General features: G+C 49.7%; 2 long non-coding RNA genes across 2 annotated transcripts in view; one reads left to right on the top strand and one right to left on the bottom strand.

Moving 5' to 3' along the window:
- The first annotated feature begins 1,943 nt into the window (after nucleotides 1-1,943).
- Nucleotides 1,944-10,007, top strand: LOC116970128. The gene is made up of 3 exons (XR_004411023.1): nucleotides 1,944-2,367; nucleotides 5,434-5,436; nucleotides 9,996-10,007. It is a non-coding gene; the product is annotated as an uncharacterized LOC116970128 (long non-coding RNA).
- Nucleotides 10,008-21,503: 11,496 nt separating this feature from the next.
- The window catches only part of LOC116970127, an 18,294-nt gene continuing 17,756 nt past the window's right edge, over nucleotides 21,504-22,041 (bottom strand). Inside the window, exon 3 of the long non-coding RNA XR_004411022.1 lies at nucleotides 21,504-21,513. This is a non-coding gene — a long non-coding RNA (uncharacterized LOC116970127). The remainder of the gene's footprint in view (nucleotides 21,514-22,041) is intronic.

The raw sequence follows: 22,041 nt of genomic DNA, 5'->3' as shown, positions 1-22,041 counted from the left end.
TCTCTCTCTCTCTCTCTCTCTCTCTCTCTCGCTCTCGCTCTCGCTCTCGCTCTCGCACTCTCTCTCTCTCATGAACAGTTTGGAGGGGGTGACGGAGATAGGGTGTAGGGGAGGGGGTGTAGGGGAAGTGGAGTAGGGGAGATGGGTGGAGGTGTGAGGGATAAGATGATTAAACCACCATCATTGCGAGGGGCCGAGTGATTGAAGTCACCGACCTTGTGATGGGCCGAGAAGTTGGAATCACCAACCTTGTGATTCGAACAAACAGTCAGACCTTCAGAGCTGTTGATAACATAGTAGAATAACAAGATGAGGTAAGGAATGTAGCTGACAACACAGAAGCTATTCTTTAGGTCAAAGGCAATTAAATAGGTTAGGGCAACAGATACTGCGCATGCTTAATAAGTTAAATGAATATTAACTTTACGCCCCTCATGACAAAGAACCTAATTTAAATGTACATGCGATGTATGATGTGGGACGAGAGGGAATGATTGAAGACGCACGGAGGGGACGGTTGGAAGATTGTGAACCTCGGTACCCTGATTGGAAGGGGTCAGAAGGGGAGGCGTCCTATCAATAAAGACTGTATACTGAATTGTATAAAAATAGGCGTTTTTCCTTATCTCACAAGTTGGGGGCTCGTCCGGGTTCGTCACTCCGGCCGCTTGACGGAGGCACGAAAGGAGGGGAAGGTGCACCCTGCTGATTTCAGCAGTCTCTGATCTCCTTGCTTGCAGTCAGCGGTTTGAGCGAGTGATATTCGGACAAGAGACTCTGGAAACAAGAGGGAATCCGGTGAAAGAGATCAATCAATCGAGCAATTCCTGTGCACAGGACTCGGGTAAGAATATAGACTATTAAGTATTACTCGGGCGATTGGGTTCTGTTGGACGGGAAAAGGTCTGACAGGGATGGGTAACCGGAACGGGCAAAGTAAGGGCCCGGGGAAAAAGGCTCAAACTGGTGAAGAGCCGCACATTCCGCCTGATAGTCCATTGGGGCGAATGTTGCACGGATGGGGTGAGGGGGGGACTCAGGGTAAAAGTAAGAAAGTCATGATAAAATATTGTTACTTTGAATGGCCAAAGGAACCCATAAAAGGGAGTTCGGTGTGGTGGCCAAGGTTGGGATCCAATGAGGATTGTGTAAAACAGGCCTTGAAAATATTCGTAAATAACCGTTAAAGCAGATAGAAATAGATTACGCACAGTGTTGGATACCCTACAATGGGATGTACCCACTAAAAACAGAAGAAAAGAAGGATGAACCTCACCATGGGCATCCTGATGACGGCTACCCCCCCCATATATGGACCCACAGCCGCAACCCCTGCCACAATTGGCGCAGGGGCTGCTTGTGCAAATCATCCCGTCCTCCGTACCAACCCAAGGCACCCCCGTGGTCAAGGCATCTGCTCCTCCCGTGAGGGGGGGCGAGAACCAGGGACCCCAAACTTTCAAAGAAGAGGAGGGGGACGGGGACATTGAGGAGAAGGCTGGGGTGGGGGAATCGAACCCTGCATCCTACCAGGGCCCGAGTGAGGACCCTCCTCTTTCTGACAATTATCGAGTGACCAGATCAAAAAACTTGGTGCCAAAACAAGTATCAAGGCGGACATTCCAGATGAAACCCATTAGAGAAGTTCCTTTAGGAGGGAATGTGGGCGGACTGGGATATGTGAATGTGCCCCTCACAAGTTCGGAGGTGCGGAGCTTTAAAAAAGAAATGAAAAGTTTATTGGAGGATCCCTTGGGATTAGCCGAACAGTTGGATTTGTTTTTAGGACCAAATATATACACCTGGGAAGAAATAATGTCGATCATGGGAAATCTATTTACATCAGAAGAAAGGCAGATGATAAGACAGGCGGGGATGAAAATATGGGAAAGGAATCTGGTTGGCGGGGATAGTGCAGATGCGGTTGGGGGAGAGGCAAAATATCCTATCACAGCACCCACTTGGAACAACCTAACAGAGGAAGGGAGGAAAAGTATGAGGGATCTTAGAGAAATCATAATTAAAGGCATTAGAGAGGCTGTTCCGAAGGGACAGAACTTCGAACGAGCCTTTGAGAGCAGCCAACAGAAAGATGAGGCCCCGACCGCGTTCTTACAGAGATTGCGGAAAAATATGCAGCAGTATTCGGGGATAGAACCTGATTCAGGAGCAGGGCAGCAGTTGTTAAGGGCTAATTTTGTAACCAAGTAATGGCCAGATATCAGAGAGAAATTGAAGAAATTGGACGACTGGAATGAAAAGCCATTGAACCAGTTGTTAACAGAGGCTCAGAAGGTATACGTACGACGAGATGAGGAACGACAGAAAGGGAAAGCAAAAATGATGTTACAAGCCGTGCAGCAGGTAGTAGAAAAGAACAACAAAGGTGACAGAAGGCTGGGCACTTATGGTGACCAAGAACGAGGTAGAGGTAGAGGACGAGGAAGAGGAAGGGGTGAATGGAGGGACCAAGGTTGGGGTCCCCCGGGAAATAAAGAACAAGGATCAGGGGGATGGCGCACCGGGCCATCCCGGTGTTATCATTGTCACAAAGAAGGACACTTTAAAAGAGAATGTCCAAAGATAAGGCATGAAGTACAATCGTACACACTGATGGAGGAATAGGGGGGTCAGGGGTTCCCCTCCTTGTGGTGTGTAGGAAATACACGGGAACCCTTGGTAAACTTAAAATTAGGTCCCCAAGGAGAAGACACGGTATTTATGGTGGACTCAGGGGCGGAAAGATCAAGTGTAACCAGGATACCGGAGGGAATGGGATTAGGGGAAAAGCAAGTCAAAATCTCTGGAGTAGGGGGAAAGGTAATGACAGCTCCCGAGATAGAAGGAGTAATGGTAAGATATGAAAATCGAGAGGCCATGGAAGACTTAATCCTGGTGCCCCAAGCAGGAATAAATCTGATGGGAAGGGACTTACAAGTTCAATTAGGAATGGGCATAGCTCCCGTAGGTGGACAGATTATAGTACAACTATATAAATTGACGACCGAAAATGAAGAAAGAATAGTCTCACAGGTGTGGGCAAGAGAGGGAAATAGGGGAGGGCTAAGAATACCACCTCTGAGGATAGCCTTGCGAGAAGGAAGTGAAGTAGTACAAGTAAGACAGTATCCGATTTCAATGGAAGGAAGGAAAGGGCTGCAGCCAATTATAGAAAACTTACTGAAGGATGGAGTATTGGAGAGTTGTATGTCCCCCTACAACACGCCAATACTCCCTGTAAGAAAGACTGACGGAACGTTCCGACTGGTCCAGGACCTAAGATAATTGAATAGGGTAGTTAGGGCTCGACACCCGGTAGTCCCAAATCCTTATACCATAATGGGACGTATACCCCCTAACCATAGGTGGTTCAGTGTGGTAGATCTGAAAGACGCCTTTTGGAGCTGCCCCCTGGCTGAGGAAAGTAGAGACATCTTTGCATTCGAGTGGGAAAACCCAGACACACTGAGGAAGCAACAGTATCGATGGACTGTGCTCCCTCAGGGATTTACTGAATCCCCGAACCTGTTCGGGCAAATATTAGAACAAGTATTAGAGGATGTTCCCAGGACCTATGGGACACAATTATTGCAGTACGTAGATGATTTGGTACTCTCAGGCGGAGAAGAAGAGCCAGTAAGGGATGCAACCATAACCCTCTTAAACCTTTTAGGGGAAAATGGACTGAGAGTGTCCAAAAATAAACTACAATTTGTAGAACAGGAGGTTAAATATCTAGGACACCTGATTAGTGACGGGAAAAGGAGAATAAACCCCGAAAGAATAGCTGGGATCACCGGGCTGCCGATGCCAAGGAACAAAAAAGAAATCAGGAGGTTTCTCGGGTTAATTGGATACTGTAGATTATGGATAGACAATTACACCCGACAAGTCAAGTTCTTGTATGATAAATTGTGCGAGGAGACTGAGAAAGTACAATGGGATTCTGAGGACGAACAGAGATTTGGAGAAATAAAGAATAGCCTGATCACCGCACCGGTACTGACCCTCCCGTCCTTTGATCAACCATTCCATCTCTTTGATAATGCGGAGAATGGAATTGCGTTGGGGGTACTGACACAAAAGAGAGGAGGGAAGCGACAGCCAGTCGCATTCCTTTCTAAACCCTTGGATCCGGTATCACGAGGGTGGCCTGTATGTATTCAAGCGGTCGCAGCAACAGCAATATTAGTGGAAGAAAGTGGAAAATTGACATTTGGAGGTGACCTGGTAGTATCTACTCCCCACACGGTCCGGACAATACTAACTCAGAAGTCCAACCGGTGGTTGACTGACTCCAGGATCCTAAAGTACGAAGTGATACTTATGGAAAAAGACGATTTGACCATTCTGACCGATAAGAATTTAAACCCTTCCCAGTTTTTATACTCGGCGGACGACGAGCAGGAAGGGCAGAGACCAGAACACTACTGTAGCGAAGTTATAGAACTACAGACCAAGAGCAGGGAGGATTTGGAGGAGCAGCCTCTGGTAGAGGGAGAAAGGTGGTTTATAGACGGTTCTTCTCGCTGTATAAATGGAAAAAGATATAGTGGGTATGCCATAATAGTAGGAGAAGGATTTGAAGGAGTGGAGGCGGGCAGGTTGCCAGGTAGTTGGTCGGCTCAGTCATGTGAATTGTATGCCTTAATACGGGCGTTAGAATTGTTGGAGGGGAAGGAAGGAACGGTGTACACCGACTCCAAATGTGCATTTGGAGTAGTGCACACGTTTGGGAGAATATGGAAAGAAAGGGGGATGATTACAGCAAGAGGAAAGGAGTTGGCACATGAGCAATTAATTGAGAAGGCGCTGGAAGCATTACATTTGCCAGAAAGGATAGCGGTGGTCCATGTGGCGGGACACCAAAAGGGGAACTCATTAGAAGCAAGGGGAAATGAAGCGGCAGACGGAGCCGCCAAAAAGGCAGCAACAGAAGGAACAGTGAGGATGTTGTCTTTAATACCATTAAGGGAAGGAGTAGGAAAGATACCTGTATTCTCACAGGAGGAGGAGGATAAAATGAATGAATTAGGGGCTCGGCGTTCCACTGACGGGAGGTGGTGGACGCCGGATGGGAAACAAATGTTAACCAAAGGATTAACTCGGGATTTGATGACACAACTGCACTCCCAGTCACATTGGGGAGCGCAGGCCCTGTGTGACACACTACTACGGACCTACGCTTGCCGAGGTATCTATACTTTGGCTAAGCAGACAGTCTCCGGTTGTGTGTTATGTCAGAGAGTTAACAAGAAGGTAATGAGAGCTGTCCCTGGTGGAGGACAACAATTGGCTATAAGACCCTTCCGGAGAATACAGGTAGATTTTACAGAACTTCCAAGAATACAAAGGTGGAAGTACCTCCTAGTAGTTGTAGACCATTTCACCAGGTGGGTGGAACCATTTTCCACGATAAATGCCACCGCTCAGGCAGTAACCCGGATATTATTAGAACAAATCATTCCCCGATACGGGGTCATCGAATCCATAGATTCCGACCGAGTAACACATTTTGCCTCTAAGGTTCACCTGTTGGTTTGCAGTACATTGGGAATAAATTGGAAATTGCATACACCCTGGCACCCCCAGAGTTCTGGGCGAGTGGAAAGGATGAATGCAACCCTTAAAACACAGATAACTAAGTTAATGGAGGAAACCAGACTACCCTGGACTAAGTGTTTACCAATTGCATTATTAAGAACACGAACGGCACCCCGTAAAGATATTGCGGTGTCTCCCTACGAAATGTTGTTTGGGCTGCCCTATCTTGGAAAGGTAGAGGGCACGCCGACCTTCGAAGGAAGCGATGTGTTCCTGAGGAACTATTTACTGGCAGTGTCTCGTTCCCTTGCAGAATTAAAAATAAAAGGACTGTTGGCACAAAGTCCACCACTCGACTTTCCAATACACGCTATAAAGGCCGGTGACTGGGTACTGATTAAAAGTTGGAAGGAGGAGAAACTACAGCCCCGGTGGACTGGCCCATACCTGGCATTGCTGACAACGGAGACAGCCGTACGGACAAAAGAAAAAGGGTGGACACATGCGACCCGGGTTAAAGGACCCGTTGACCCGCCGTCAGTTCCTGAGAAAGACGATCAGTGGACGGTAAAACCAGGGAATAAGCCCCTGGCATTAACTTTCAGTAAGAAATAAGTGTATGAACCTAACAGCATGAAAGGAGCAGTTGTAGTATTACTAACTATGTATGTAACCATTATAAGAAGTGTTAATAACTGTGATAAGTGCTACCATCCTATCAGATATGGAGGGCGAACAACCAGAGCATTTACCTATCATTCCCATGTAAGTGATGATTGCTACGACCTAAGGACTAGAGGTGAAGTGGGGAGAAACCTGTTTGTGGACTTGGCCCTCCGGATAGCCAGAACCCTAAATGTGACTAACTGTTGGGTTTGTGGAGGACCGCTGATGAGCTCACGCTGGCCATGGAGAGGATCTATCATTGAGGTATGGGACCTGATAAAGTGGAATTTGACGGTGGGAAGAGATCGAAGTCCCCAGGAATGGGTCCTGACACACACCCCGGTTGGAACTGAGTGTATCGCCAGGCCCTGGGCAAAGGATGCCATCCTAGTAGGCAGCAGCCCCTGCCAGCGCATCATCACCCAGTGGCCAAATCAATCCCGAGTGTGGTGGCCAGAGGAACCTCAATGGTATCCCACTGTAAAGGATGAAGGAAACTGTACTATCTGGATGAAGACTGATGGAAGCGAATCGACTGGATTATGGAATTGCACCGGGAACAACCCTTACCAGGGAATCCCAGTGTTGCAGGACATATGGGACAATGTTACCTCTAGTGGACCGGCCCCTGAAGGACTGCTATGGATATGCGGACACAAGGCATACTCGGTATTGCCAGAAAAATGGAGTGGGACTTGTTTAATTGGACTGGTACAACCAGGGTTTTTTTGTTGTCCACTGAGGAGGGCCGGTCGCTAGGAACACCCATCTTTGCCGATCTACACCGAACGAAGAGAGGAATGGACATGGGAAAATGATGAGTGGCCACCTGCAAGAATCATCTCATATTATGGACCAGCCACTTGGGCACAGGACGGATCCTGGGGCTACCGGACCCCAGTGTATATGTTAAACGGATCATAAGACTACAGGCAGTGCTGGAAGTAATTACTAACCAGACAGCATCTGCACTAGAGATGTTGGCAAAGCAGCAGACACAGATGAGAACAGCGATATACCAAAACCGTTTGGCCTTAGACTACTTACTAGCCGAAGAGGGAGGAGTATGCGGAACATTCAACCTCTCTAATTGCTGCCTAAACATAGATGACAACGGGCAAGCAGTAATGGATATATCAGAAGGATTCAGAAAAATAGCACATGTCCCGGTACAGAGATGGAACACAATCATGGGAGCAGGATGGTGGGATTACATCTTAGGAGGAGCCTGGTGGAAAGCGGTGGGACTGGTGATTTTATGGGCATTAGCTGCATTGATCATTATCCCCTGTTGTATACCATGTCTCAGGGTTCTTATAACTAGAAGTATAAGCCAAATGCAGGCAGTTGTCCCCATGGGGGAGAAAGGGGGCGTCCAGAAGATAATGATAATGAGGCCGAGAGAGGTCCCAGAGGAAAGAGAGATAAAAATAATGTTATTAGCTTTGGAACAGCAGGAAGTCTAGGAATGGGGTTTAATACAGGATGCGTAGCAAAAGAAAAAGGGAGGATTGTGAGGGATAAGATGATTAAACCACCATCATTGCGAGGGGCCGAGTGATTGAAGTCACCGACCTTGTGATGGGCCGAGCAGTTGGAATCACCAACCTTGTGATTCGAACAAACAGTCAGACCTTCAGAGCTGTTGATAACATTGTAGAATAACAAGATGAGGTAAGGAATGTAGCTGATAACACAGAAGCTATTCTTTAGGACAAAGGCAATTAAGTAGGTTAGGCCAACAGATACTGCGCATGCTTAATACGTTAAATGAATATTAACTTTACGCCCCTCATGACAAAGAACCTAATTTAAATGTACATGCGATGTATGATGTTGGAGGAGAGGGAATGATTGATGACGCACGGAGGGGAGGGTTGGAAGATTGTGAACCTCGGTACCCTGATTGGAAGGGGTCAGAAGGGGAGGCGTCCGATCAATAACGACTGTATACTGAATTGTATAAAAATAGACGCTTTTCCTTAGCTCGGGGTGTCTCAACTTGGAGAGGCACCCGATTCTGCAGACTCGCAAATAAAGCATTTCTTGTTTCCACAATTTAGTCTCTGAGTAGTGATTGTGAGCACAAACAATATATCTCACAGAGGGGAGGGTGTGTATGGGAGGGGGAGGAGGTGTATTGGAGATGGGTGTAGGGGAGGGGGTGTAGAGGAAGGGATGGAGGTGAGGGGGTGCAGGAGAGGGGGAGGGGGTGTAGGGGAGAGGTAGAGAGGGAGCGAGAGAGAGAGAGGGACCAGAGGAGGAATGGAGACGTTATTAACGGGTTTTCAGAAGTTTTTAGGTTTTTTTCGGGCGGTCTTCATGGCTTGTGAGGGCTGCTGATGGTTTTTTGAGGCGTTGTTGATGGTTGTTGAGCAGTTTTGAGTTTATTGAGCAGTTTTGAGGGGGTTGAGGAGTCTTCAGGGTTGTTTGGGGGGGGGGGGTTTGCGGGTTGTTGTGGGATTGAGATGTTTTTAGGGTTTTTTAGGGTTTTTGTAGCTATTTTGAGCATTGTTGATGGCTTTTTGAGCAGCTTGACTTTTTTGGAGCAGTTTTGATGTTTTTTTGGTCAGTTTTGAGGGGTTTTGCTGGTTGGTGAGGGTTTTTAAGCTGGTAAGGTTTTTGAGGGTTTTTTCAGGGGTCTTGAGGGCTTTTGATGGTTGCTGTGTTTTTGTGCGGCTTTGAGTTTTTAGTAGTAGTTTTATGGTTTTATAGGGTTTTGGTGCAGTTTTAAGGGTTTTTTGAGGGGTTCATTTGTTTTCAGCAGTTTTTAAGGTTTTTTGAGGTGTTGGTGACGATTCATGAGCAGTTTTGAGTGTTTATTTGAGCATTTGCGGGTTTTTGAGCCGTTTTGCTGTTTTATTGGAGCAGTTTTAAGGGTGATTTTCAGCAGATGGTTTTTGAGCGGTTTTAAGGGTTTTGAGTATTTTAAGGGTTTTCAGAGCAGTTTTTTGTAACCAGTTTGAAGGGTTTTTGAGCATTTTAAGGGTTTTTGGACAGTTTTGGGCGGTTTTGAGGGGGTTTTGAGGGTTTGTTGAGGGAGCCTTTTGCCGAGATCTGTCCAGCAACAGCCTCCCATTGTGTTTAAGACGGAACTGCAGATGCTGGAAAATTGAAAGGTAGACAAAAGTGCTGAAGAAACTCAGCGGATACAGCAGCATCTATGGAGCGAAGGAAATAGGCAACGTTTCAGTCCGAAACCTTTCTTCAGACTGATGTAGGGTGCGGGGAGGGGGGGGGGGGGGGGGGGTGGGGAGAAAAGATGGAAAAAAGGAGGAGGAGGAACCCGAGGGATGAGGGAGAACTGAGAAGGGGAGGAGACAGCAAGGAATACCGGAAAGCGAGGTGCTGCTCCTCCAATTTCCGGTGGTGCTCACTCTGGCCATGGAGGAGGCCCAGAACATTGGGGTCGGATACGGGATGGGAGGGGGAGTTGAAGCACTGAGCCACCGGGAGATCAGGTTGGTTAAAGCGGACCGAGCGGAGGTGTTCAGCGAAGCGATCGTCAAGCCTACGCTTGGACTGACATCTAGAGCAGTGGATGCAGGTGAACCTCTGTCGCACCTGGAACGACTGCTTGGGTCCTTGAATGAAGTCAAGGGGGGAGGTAAAGCGACAAATGTAGCATCTCTTGCGGTTACAAGGGAAAGTGTCCGGGGAGTGGGTGGTGCGGGAGGGAAACATAGAAAATAGGTGCAGGAGGAGGCTATTCGGTCCTTCGAGCCAGCATCATGGAAGGGAAGAATTGACAAGGGAGTTACGGAGGGAGCAGTCTTTGCGGAAAGCAGACGGGGGGGGAGGGGGAGGTGTAGATGTGGTAAGTGGTTGGATCCCGTTGAAGGGGGCGAAAATGACGGAGGACAGTTTGTTGTATGTGACGGCAAGTAGGGTGAAAGATGAGGACTATGGGGACTCTGCCCTTGTTACGAGTGGGTGGACGGGGTATTGACAATAGACAATAGGTACAGGAGTAGGCCATTCGGCCCTTAGACCCAGCACCGCCATTCAATGTGATCATGGCTGATCATCCCCAATCAGTACCCCGTTCCTGCCTTCTCCCCATATCCCCTGACTCCACTATTTTTACGAGCCCTATCTATCTCTCTCTTGAAAGCATCCAGAGAACCTGCCTCCACCGCCCTCTGAGGCAGAGAATTCCACAGACTCACCACTATCTTTGGGAAAAAGTGTTTCCTCGTCTCCGTTCTAAATAGCTTACTCCTTGTTCTTAAACGGTGGCCCCTGGTTCTGGTCTCCCCTAACATCCGGAACATGTTTCCTGCCTCTAGCGTGTCCAAGCCCTTAACAATCTTATATGTTTCAATGAGAAACCCTCTCATCCTTCTATACTCCAGAGTGTACAAGCCCAGCTGCTCCATTCTGTCAGCATATGACAGTCCCGCATCCCGGGATTTAACCTTGTAAACATACGCTGCACTCACTCAATAGCAAGAATGTCTTTCCTCAAATTAAGGGACCAAAACTGCACACAATACTCCAGGTGTGGTCTCACTAGGGCTCTGCACAACTGCAAAAGTATCTCTTTGCTGCTATATTCGATTCGTCTTGTTATAAAGGTCAACACGCCATTTGCTTTCTTCACTGCCTGCTGTACCTGCATGCTTACTTTCATAGACTGATGTACAAGGACCCCTGATCCCGTTGTACTTCCCCTTTTCCCAACTTGACGCCATTTAGATAGTAATCTGCCTTCATGTTTTTGCTTCCAAAATGGATAACCTCACATTTATTCGCATTAAACGTCATCTGCCATGCATCTGCCCGCTCTCCCAACCTGTCCAAATCACCCTGCATTCCCATAGCATCCTCCTCACAGTTCACACTGCCACACAGCTTTGTGTCATCTGCAAATTTGCTAATGTTACTTTGAATCCCTTCATCCAAATCATTGATATATATTGTAAATAGCTGCGGTCCCAGCACCGAGCCTTGCGGTACCGCACTAGTCACTGCCTGCCATTCTGAAAGGGACCCGTTAATCCCTACTCTTTGTTTCCTGTCTGCCAACCACTTCTCTATCCATGTCAGCACTCTACCCCCAATACCATGTGCCCTAATTTTGCCCACTAATCTCCTATGTGGGACCTTATCAAATGTTTTCTGGAAGTCCAGGTACACTCCACCCACTGGCTCTCCTTTGTCCATTTTCCTAGTTACATCTTCTAAACATACCAGAAGATTAGTCAAGCATTATTTCCCATTCGCAAATCCATGCTGAGTCGTACCAATCCTGTTACTGCTATCCGAATGTGCGGCTATCTCATCGTTTATAATTGAAGAGACCCTGATGAGAGCTTCTTCTATAGTAGGGGAGGGGAACCCCCGTTCCCTGAAGAATGAGGACATCTCTGATGCCCTGGCGTGGAACACCTCATCCTGGGAGCAGATGCAACGTAGACGGAGGAATTGAGAGTAGGGGATAGAGTCCTTACAGGAAACAGGGTGGGAAGAAGTGTAGTCCAGATAGCCATGTAAATGAAAGTAGTCATGTCTAGTATTTTGTTGCATATCCGTTGCCTGCAATGACTGCTTGAAGTCTGCGATTCATGGACATCACCAGTTGCTGGGTGTCCCCTCTGGTGATGCTCTGCCAGGCCTGCATTGGAGCCATCTTTAAACTCATGCTTGTTTTGGTTATGCTTATGCTTGTTATGCTAGTCCCCTTCAGTTTTCTCTTCAGCATATAAAAGGCGGGTTCACCAGATGGGTGAAACAGCTCAGATGTTACATGCAACTTATGCATCGCATTGGAATAACTTTGCACGCTTCCGCAAAGTTAAATGCAGCAAATGCGTTGCATTCAATTGATATTGCAGCCCCCCACTTGGAAGTTCAATGCATTAAATTCATTGCACTCATTTTGCAAAACACATCAGATGTTAAATGCAACGAATGCATCGAGTTAGAATAACTTTGCACCCTCCTACAATGTTAAATGCAGCAAATGCGTTGCATTAAAGTGATATTGCAACCCCCCGGGATGCGAAATGCATTACATTCATTGCAATAATCTTGCAAAACCCCTCAGATGTGAAATGCAACGGTGACATCATAGAGGGACGGCAGGAGCGGGACATCCGGCCCTCTGACTGGTCGGACGTCCCCATTGGCGGAGGGAGCCGTCACTCAACCGGGTGGTCGGATGGGACTTGCAGATGGCCGGAAGCGGCGGTGATTGGAGGAGATGGACGTCAGTCAGAGGGCGGGAGAAGGAATCCGCCCCATGGTCTCTCTCTGGTCCGCGTTGCAGTCATGAGTGAGAGAGAGGGAGAATGAGAGAGAGAGAGAGAGAGAGAGAGAGAGAGAGAGAGAGGGAGAGAGAGAGAGAGAGAGAGAGAGAGGGAGGAGTGTGGGCTGGGGGAGGGATAGAGGGATGGAAGGAGGGTGAAATGAAGAATTAACGAAAAACCATGGACAGCATTGAGTGAACATTGGAGGGTTGCGTGCCCGACGGGGAAGGCAGGGGGACGGGAGCGTCGCGTGCGCTCGAGCGCGGCGCGAGCGTGGAGTAGAGCTATCGATAGCGGGAGCTCGAGCGCGAGCGAGGCGAGAGAGAGGAGGAGAGAGCTCGCGCGCGCGCGAGCTCGCTCGAGTACGCGCGCGCGCTCTCGAGCGCTCGCGCGAGCGAAGACGAGCGCGAAGAGCCTAGCGAGCGGAGCTCTCTCTCTCGCTCTCTCTCGCGCCTCGCCTCGCGCGCGCGCTCTCCTCGACGCGCGCCTCTCGCTCGCCCCCCCCGCGGGGCCGGGCCCGGTCTCTTTCTCGCTGGGGGCTGGCTCGCTTTCTCTTCCGGGGGCGGAGGGCGGGGTTGCGAGAGCCAGCTCTCTCGCCAGAGCCAGAGACAGACGCGAGACCGAGACCAAGAAGAGAGAGAGAGCGCATGGAGCAGGAGAGGGAGAGTCAGAGTAATGGACAGAGACCCGATAGAAACCAGAGATAGACAGAGAGAGGGAGAGCGAGAGATAGAGAGAGGGACAGAGAGAGAGGTACTAACCTAGAAGAGAGAGAAAAGAAATACAGAGCGAGAGGAGCAGACAGCGTGCCAGCGATTACTGAGATAGACGAGGAGCGAGAGGACATGGACATAGAGAGTGGAGAGATGAGAGATATGAGCTACGGAGAGGAGAGTTTCTTTAGTAACACGAGTTAGAGAGGTCGAGAGTTTATCGAGAGAGAGAGAGAGAGAGAGAGAGAGAGAGAGAATAGAGAGAAGAGATAGAGAGCTTAGAGAGAGATTCTCTATTCTAGAGAGCTCGCTCTCTAGAGCTCTCTCTCTCTGATAGATAAGAGATCTCGACTAGAGAATATCATCAGACCGATCTCGCTCAGACAAGCAATGAGACTCAGACTATCAGATTCTAGCTCCCTCTCAGATGACACAGAGACATGGAGACAAAGAGAGAGACAGAGAGAGAGACAGAGCGAGAGAGAGAGAGAGGGACAGAGAGGGACAGACAGAAACAGACAGACAGAGAGAGAGACAGGGAGGGAGAGAGATGGAGAGAGACAGACAGAGAGGGAGAGATTCAGAGAAAGAGATGCAGAGACAGAGAGAGAAACAGAAACAGAGAGAGACTCATAGGGAGAGACAGAGAGGGGAAAGAGAGAGAGAGGGACAGATGCAGAGAGAGGGAAAGATTGAGGGAGGGACAGAGAGAGGTAGAGAGAGACATACAGACAGAGAGAGACAGAGAGAGAGAAACAGAGAGAAACAGAGAGAGAGAGAGAGAGAGAGAGAGAGACAGAGAGAGACGGAGAGAGACAGATGGAGTGGGAGGGAGACAGAGAGAGACTGAGAGAGACAGATAGAGAGAGAGAGACAGAGAGAGAGACAGTGAGATAGAGAGAGGGAGAAAGAGTGACAGTGAGATAGAGAGAGGGAGAGAGAGAGAAAGAGAGAGACAGGCAGACAAAGAGAGACAGGCAGACAGAGAGAGAGACTGCTTGAGTAACTCAGCATGTCAGGCAGCATTTGTGGAGAAGATAGACACAAAGTGCTGGAGAAACTCAACATGTCAGGCCGCAACTGTGGGGAAGATAAACACAAAGTGCTGGAGTAACAGCGAGTCAGGCAGCATCTATGGAGAGAATGAATGGGTGACATTTTGGGTCGAACCTTCTTTGGTTTGGTTTAGTTTAGTTTAGAGATGCAGCGTGGAAACAGGTCTTTCGGCCCGTGGAGTCCACGCCGACCAGCGATCACCCCGTACACTAGCACTGTCCTACGCACATTAGCGACAACTTTACAATTTTGTGGAGGCCGATTAATCTACAACCCTGAACGTCTTTGAAATGTTGGAGGAAACCGGAGCACCCGGAGTAAAAACCCACGCACGTCAAAGGAAGAACGTACAAACTCCGCACAGACAGCACCCGTGGTCAGGATCGAACCCGGGTCTCTGGCGGTGAGGCAACAACTGTACCGCTGCGCCACTGTGCCGCGCAGAATTATATAACGGTTTCCTCCACCATAAACACACCCAATATGTGCTGGTAATGTCTGGTTTACCAGCTTGTTGACCTTCTGTGTTCCCCTCCTGCAGGGGTTAGGAGCCGTTGCTGTGGACGGAGAGACGGGGACGTGAGCGGCCATTGAGGGCGGCCAGGGTGCCGGTGAGCCCCCCCCCCAATCTGCTCGGTGTGCGGGCTGAGCTTCGAGGGGCTGAGCTTCGATGGAGGACCACATGACGGCACACAACAAGGAGAAGCGTTATGAGTGTGACGTGTGTGGCAAGGCCTGTCAGTTCCCGAGCCAGCTGGAGACCCACTGGCGGGTGCATACGGGAGAACGCCCCTCCGACTGCTCGGAATGCGGCAAGAGCTTCACCAGCTACGACAATCTGCAGCGGCACAACCGCGTGCACCCCGTCGAGAGGCCATTCACCTGCTCCGACTGCGGCAAGAGCTTCAAGATGGCGAATCACCTGAAGAGCCACCGGCGGGTGCACACGGGTGAGAAGCCCTATGGCTGCTTCACCTGCGGCAAGAGCTTTACCCAGTTGTCGGGGCTGCAGGAGCACCGGCGGGGGCACAACAGTGAGCAGCATTTCACCTGCTCCAACTGCGGCAAAGGCTTCAAGTCGTCGCCAGAGCTGAAGGTGCACAGGCGGTTGCACACCGGGGAACGACCGTACACCTGCAGCAACTGCGGCAAGGGCTTCACCCAGTCCGGCAGCCTGCTGGTGCACCAGCGCACCCACACTGGCGAGCGGCCCTACACCTGCGCCCAGTGCAGCAAGGGCTTCACCCGGTCCAGCAGCCTGCTGGTGCTCCAGCGCACCCACATCGGTGAGCGTACATACACCTGCGCCCAGAGCGGCAAGGGCTTCACCAGCTCCTCCAAGCTGCTGTACCACCAGCGGGGGCACGCCGGCGAGCGTCCCTTCACCTGCGCCCAATGCGGCAAGCGCTTCACCATTACCGGCAAACTGCTGTCCCACCAGCGCACCCACACCGGCGAGCGCCCCTTCACCTGCGCCCAGTGCAGCAAGGGCTTCACCCGTTCCTCCACGCTGCTGTCCCACCAGCGGGTGCACGGCGGCGACCGTCCCTTCCCCAGCCCGGAGTGTGGAGAGCACTTTGCCATGGCCTCCCACGCCGTCTCTCACCAGCGCATGCACACCAGTGGCCAGCCCTACGACAGCCCGTACTGCGGTGAAGAGTTTGACACCTCGCGGGGGTTGCGGCAGCACCGGCGGGTCCACGCTGGCGAGCAGATGCTCCCACTGTAATGAGAGCATGGGAGCTGCAGGAGCACCAGCGGATACACACCGGAGAGAGACCCTTTGTGTGCGCTGAGTGTGGCAAGGGTTTCACCCGCATGTCCAGCCTGTGGAAGCACCGGCGTACCCACAGCGGTGAGCGTCCCTTCCCCTGCCCGTCCTGTGGTAAGGGCTTCACTCGCCTTGACCACCTGCTGGAGCACCGGCGGATCGACACCGGCCAGCGCCCCTTCACCTGCCCGCTCGGTGACAAGGCGTTTGCCCGCTCCTCCAGCCTGTTGGCACACCGCCACGTGGATAGATAGGCGCTCTTTAGGTAGACACAAAATGCTGTAAGGAATGGGTAACGTTTCAGGTCGTTTCTTCAGTCAACCAATCCTTTCCAGAGATGCTGCCTGTCCGGCGGAGTTACTCCATAACGTTGTATCCTTTTTTGTAAACCAGCAGCTGCAGTTCCTTGTTTTTAAACCATTCTGGTTAACCATCTCTGCACCTTCCCCAAAGCATCCACACCAGTCCTGTAATGGAGTGACCAGAACTGTATGCATTCTTCTCTCTCCCCTCTCCCTCCACTCTCCCCACACTTTCCCCCCACTCACACACAAATGCTCTCCACTCCAGCCTCTCGTGCCCCCCTCCTCTCTCTCACACACTCCCTCTCTCGCTCCCTGTCTCTCTCACACACTCCCTCTCTCGCTCCCTGTCTCTCTCACACAGTCCCTCTCTCGCTCCCTGTCTCTCACACACTCCCTCTCTCGCTCCCTGTCTCTTTCACATACTCCCTCTTTCGCTCCCTGTCTCTCACACACTCCATCGGCACCCCTTCCCTCCAGTGCCTCTCCCAGGCAGAAATAAATAGCGTCATACCCTCCCCACGTCTCCTATCCACACCCTCTCACTGTCCCTCTCTCTCAAACGCACACACACTCAGTCTGAGACACGCACCACTCTCTTGCTGTCTCTCACACAACCTCTGTGTTGCTCGTGCACACACCCTCTCTCTTGCTTTCTGACACATTCCCTCTCTCACACACACAAACGCTCCCCCTTTCTCACGTTCACACACTCCCTCTCTCTCTCTTGCTCTCTCACACATACTCCTGGTCTCTCTCACACAAACACACCCCCGCTCTCTCAAACACACAAACACTCCCCCTCTCTCACACACACTCCCTCTCTCTTGCTCTCGCTCACTCTCGCACTCTCTCCCTCACATACACAATCTCATGCACACATTCTCACACACGCTCTCTGACACACACACTTTCTCCTTGTATCTAGACTAGGCGTGCATTTCACCCTACACTTACACTCAGTCCGCCAAGGCCCGCTGGATCTCCCGGTTGCCAACCTTTTTAAGTTTCCTTCCTACTCCCACACTGATCTTTCTATCCTGGGCCTCCTCCATTGCCAGAGTGAGGTTGAAAGAGCTAATAGTCAAATCTAAAATGGAGTTGATCTTCTACAAAAGCATGGTCTAGTAGAACAAAAAAATGGCTCGGTGCCAAGTCTGAATGACTTTACTAAGTATATTGAACGCAATATGAAGGACAGGTTGTCTTTTTAATAAAGGCATTAAGATGGAAGCTTGCGTAATAACATCTGCTTCTTTCAAGGCCATGAAGAAGCCAAGATTGAAAAATAAACTGACGCTCCAGATATAAGTAATAACTTGTTATTGGATGAGCTTGATTTGGACCCAGCTTTTCCGATTGTCTTAAAGGCAACATAATCTTTCAGTCATGCCATATTCAGACTTGGTAGGAGTGTTTTACTGATAAGCAAAATGTAAAATTGTGCTAACTTTCCTATGTTCTGTGAGTGCCCGAGAAGCACTGAGCAACGTTTGTGGTCTTTGTAGATCTCCCCACACCCGTCTGATGAATCAATTAAAGATTGCCATTGTTTACCTTTAACAATTTTGTAATTATCTGCTTTTTAAGAAACAGACGTTGACAAGGTGACGCACAAGCTGGAGGAACAGCAGTGTCCAGACCCAACACGTCGCCAGTCCATTCCCCTCCAAAGTGCCGGTAGAATTCAGCAGGTCAGCCATCCGTGGTGGGGAATGGATGGAGAAGTGTTCCTAATCTAAGCCCTCCTTGCCCCTCTCGTGGAGCAGACAATCAACGGTACCAGCACCTTTTCATTCATACATAGATACATAGATACCTAGAAAATAGGTGCAGGAGTAGGCCATTCTGCCCTTCGAGCCTGCACCGCCATTCAATATGATCATGGCTGATCATCCAACTCAGTATCCCGTACCTGCCTTCTCTCCATACCCCATGAACCCTTTAGCCACAAGGGCCACATCTAACTCCCTCTTAAATATAGCCAATGAACTCTGGCCTCAACTACCTTCTGTGGCAGAGAATTCCACAGATTCACCACTCTCTGTGTGTGAAAAAAAATGTTTTTCTCATCTAGGTCCTCAAAGATTTCCCCGTTATCCTTAAACTGTGTTTGTGGCCCCTTGTTCTGGACTTCTCCAACATCGGGAACAATCTTCCTGCATCTAGCCTGTCCAACCCCTTAAGAATTTTGTAAGTGCCTATAAGATCCCCCTCAATCTCCTAAATTCTAGCGAGTATAAGCCGAGTCTATCCAGTCTTTCTTCATATCAAAGTCCTGACATCCCAGGAATCAGTCTGGTGAACCTTATCTGCACTCCCTCTATGGCAATAATGTTCTTCCTCAGATTTGGAGACCAAAACTGTACGCAATACTCCAGGTGTGGTCTCACCAAGACCCTGTACAACTGCAGTAGAACCTCCATGCTCCTATACTCAAATACTTTTGCTATGAAAGCTAACATACCATTCGCTTTCTTCACTGCCTGCTGCACCTGCATGCCTACTTTCAAAGACTGGTGTACCATGACACCCAGATCTCATTGCATCTCCCCTTTTCCTAATCGGCCACCATGTAGATAAAAGTCTGCTTTCCTGTTTTTGCCACCAAAGTGGATAACCTCACATTTATCCACATTATACTGCATCTGCCAAACATTTGCCCACTCACCCAACCTATCCAAGTCACCTTGCAGTCTCCTAGCATCCTCCTCACAGCCAACACTGCGCCCCAGCTTAGTGTCATCCGCAAACTTGGAGATGTTGCCTTCAATTCCCTCATCCAAATCATTAATATATATTGTAAATTGTACAATATATATTAATTGATTCTGTATCCAAGTGAAAATGCTAAAGTGAGCCAAGCTGCACACAGCCGACTGCTCACAGCACCAGCTGGCTGCCACTGACCCGAAAACTTAAGGGCATTTTAAAGTGTTTTTTTAAAGAAAATGTTGACGCATTTGTCCCTTGTGTATGTAGCTGTGAAATAGTTTGATCTGGTCAAGTTTGGTTCGTAAATTCAAAATGGAGATTTGCTGACAAACACAAAGCAGTCAAATTTAAAAGAGAACTAGACTAAGTGGGACCCGTTGGGTAGCAGCTTCACACGGTCCCCCAACGCAATATTCTACCTCCCCACCAATTCCAATATTGCTGGCCATTGGGGGGGGGGGGGGGGGGGGTGTTCTGGAGCGATAGCATTGGTGTTGTGGGCAGAAGGAGCTGGATTCCAGAGGGCTAGTATGGGCATTGTGGGTTTCTTTTTTCTTTGGGTGGCAGCTCAGTCACTCGGGCCTGTCAGCTCAGTCACTCAGACTCAGTAAGTCTTATTGGCTCTCCAACAGCACAGCCATTCCTGGCTATTAGGTTCCCATTGTGATGAAGAACATGAAGTCATGGCAAGTGGAAAAAGGATTTATTAAAGTTTAAAATGTGAGTGATTCTTAAAATATAACAACAAATTAAATGTTAAAGATGAGATTTATTAAGTTCTTTCTTGTTGTGTCTCTTGTTGTGTTCTGCTGCTCACTGCCTCTTGATGGCTCTTTGCTGTTTTTATAAAAAAACTATTTTAATATGGAGACATTGAGCGGTCAAATTTTAACAAAGAAAATCTGAGAATTTGCCTCAAAAGTAATTAACTGCAGGCCTGCACATCCAATCTCACAGCACTTGAAGCGGAGTGCAGGCCGCAAACCCAATCTCACTGAATTCAAAGTGGAGTGCAGGCCACAAATCCAATCTCACTGCACTCGAAGTGGAGTGCAGGCAACAAATCCAATCTCACTGCACTCGAAGTGGAGTGCAGGCCACAAATCCAATCTCACTGCACTCCAAGTGGAGCTCAGGCAGCAAGTACAACCTCACAGCACTCCAAGCAGAAGACAGGTCGCAAGTCCAACCTAATAGCACTCTATGCAAAGTGCAGGCAACAAATCCAATCTCACAGCACTTCAAGCAGACTGCAGGCCAGCAAATCCAATTTCACGGCATTTCAAACGGAGTGCACACACATACACTCACACACACGCACATACGCTCACACACTCAGAGAGACACACACACACACACTCAGAGAGTCCCACACATACACACTCAGAGACTCACACACATACACTCACACACATACAGAGGCTTGCAAAAGTATTCATACCCCTTGAACTTTTCCACATTTTGTCACGTTACAACCACAAACGTAAATGTATTTTATTGGGATTTTAGGTGATAGACCAACACAAAGTGGCGTATAATTGTGAAGTGGAAGTCCAGATAGCCATGTGAGTCAGTGGGTTTGTAATGTATGTCGGTCAGGAGTCTGTCCCCTGCGATGGAGATGGTGAGGTCAAGGAATGGTAGGGATTTCCGACACTTCCCTACCATTCCTTGACCTCACCATCTCCATCGCAGGGGACAGACTCCTGACCGACATACATTACCAACCCACTGACTCACATGGCTATCTGGACTACACGTCTTCCCACCCTGCCCCCTGTAAAGACTCCATCCCCTACTCCCAATTCCTCCGCCTACGCCGCATCTGTTCCCAGGATGAGACATTTCATACCAGGGCATCGGAAATGTCCTCGTTCTTCAGGGAACGGGGACTCCCCTCCGCCACCATAGATGAGGCTCACACCAGGGTCTCATCCATACCCCGTAACACTGCTCTCTCTCCCCATCCCCGCACACACAACAAGGGCAGAGTCCCTCTGGTCCTCACCTTTCACCCCACCAGCCGGCAAATACAACACATAATCCTCCGCCATTTCCGCCACCTCCAACGTGACCCCACCACTCGCCACATCTTCCCATCTCCCCCCATGTCTGCCTTCCGCAAAGACCGCTCCCTCCGCAACTCCCTCGTCAATTCTTCCCTTCCCTCCCGCACCACCTCCTCCCCGGGCACTTTCCGTTGCAACCGCAAGAAATGCAACACACGTCCCTTCACCTCCCCCCTCGACTCCATTCAAGGTCCCAAGCAGTCGTTCCAGGTGCGACAAAGGTTCACCTGTATCTCCTCCAACCTCATCTACTGCATCCGCTGCTCTAGATGTCAGCTGATTTACATCGGTGAGACCAAGCGTAGGTTGGGCGAACGTTTCGCCGAACACCTCCGCTCAGTCCGCAATAACCTACCTGACCTCCCGGTGGCTCAGCACTTCAACTCCCCCTCCCATTCCCAATCCGACCTCTCTGTCCTGGGTCTCCTCCATTGCCAGAGTGAGCAACAGCGGAAATTGGAGGAACAGCACCTCATATTCCGTCTGGGGTCCTTGCGTCCTTATGGCATCAACATTGAATTCCCCCAATTTGGCTAGCCTGTGCTGTCTCCTCCCCTTCTTTCACCCTCTAGCTGTCTCCTCCCACCCTCCCATCCGCCCGCCCTCGGGCTCCTCCTCCTCCTCCCTTTTTCCTTCTTTCTTTCCCCACCCCCTATCAGTCTGAAGAAGGGTTTCGGCCCGAAACGTCGCCTATTTCCTTCGCTCCATAGATGCTGCTGCACCCGCTGAGTTTCCCCAGCAATTTTATGCTAAAGCACTTGGCGGCTGCGCAATGACGTGCGCCGGTGCCCTGATACCCCCAATCATGCGCAGACGCGGTTGCGCAGTATCTCTTCTCCCCCCAGTCTGTCTTCTTCTCTCTCTCCTTCTCTCTACCATAATATTAACTCCGCTCTCCCTTATCTCTCCCTCTCTGACATAATATTAACTTCTCTTTCTCTCTCCCTCTCTCTC

This window comes from Amblyraja radiata, unplaced genomic scaffold (genome assembly GCF_010909765.2).
Source record: "Amblyraja radiata isolate CabotCenter1 unplaced genomic scaffold, sAmbRad1.1.pri scaffold_547_ctg1, whole genome shotgun sequence".
Lineage (NCBI taxonomy): Eukaryota > Metazoa > Chordata > Chondrichthyes > Rajiformes > Rajidae > Amblyraja > Amblyraja radiata.
This window is presented reverse-complemented; position numbering and strand designations above follow the sequence as displayed.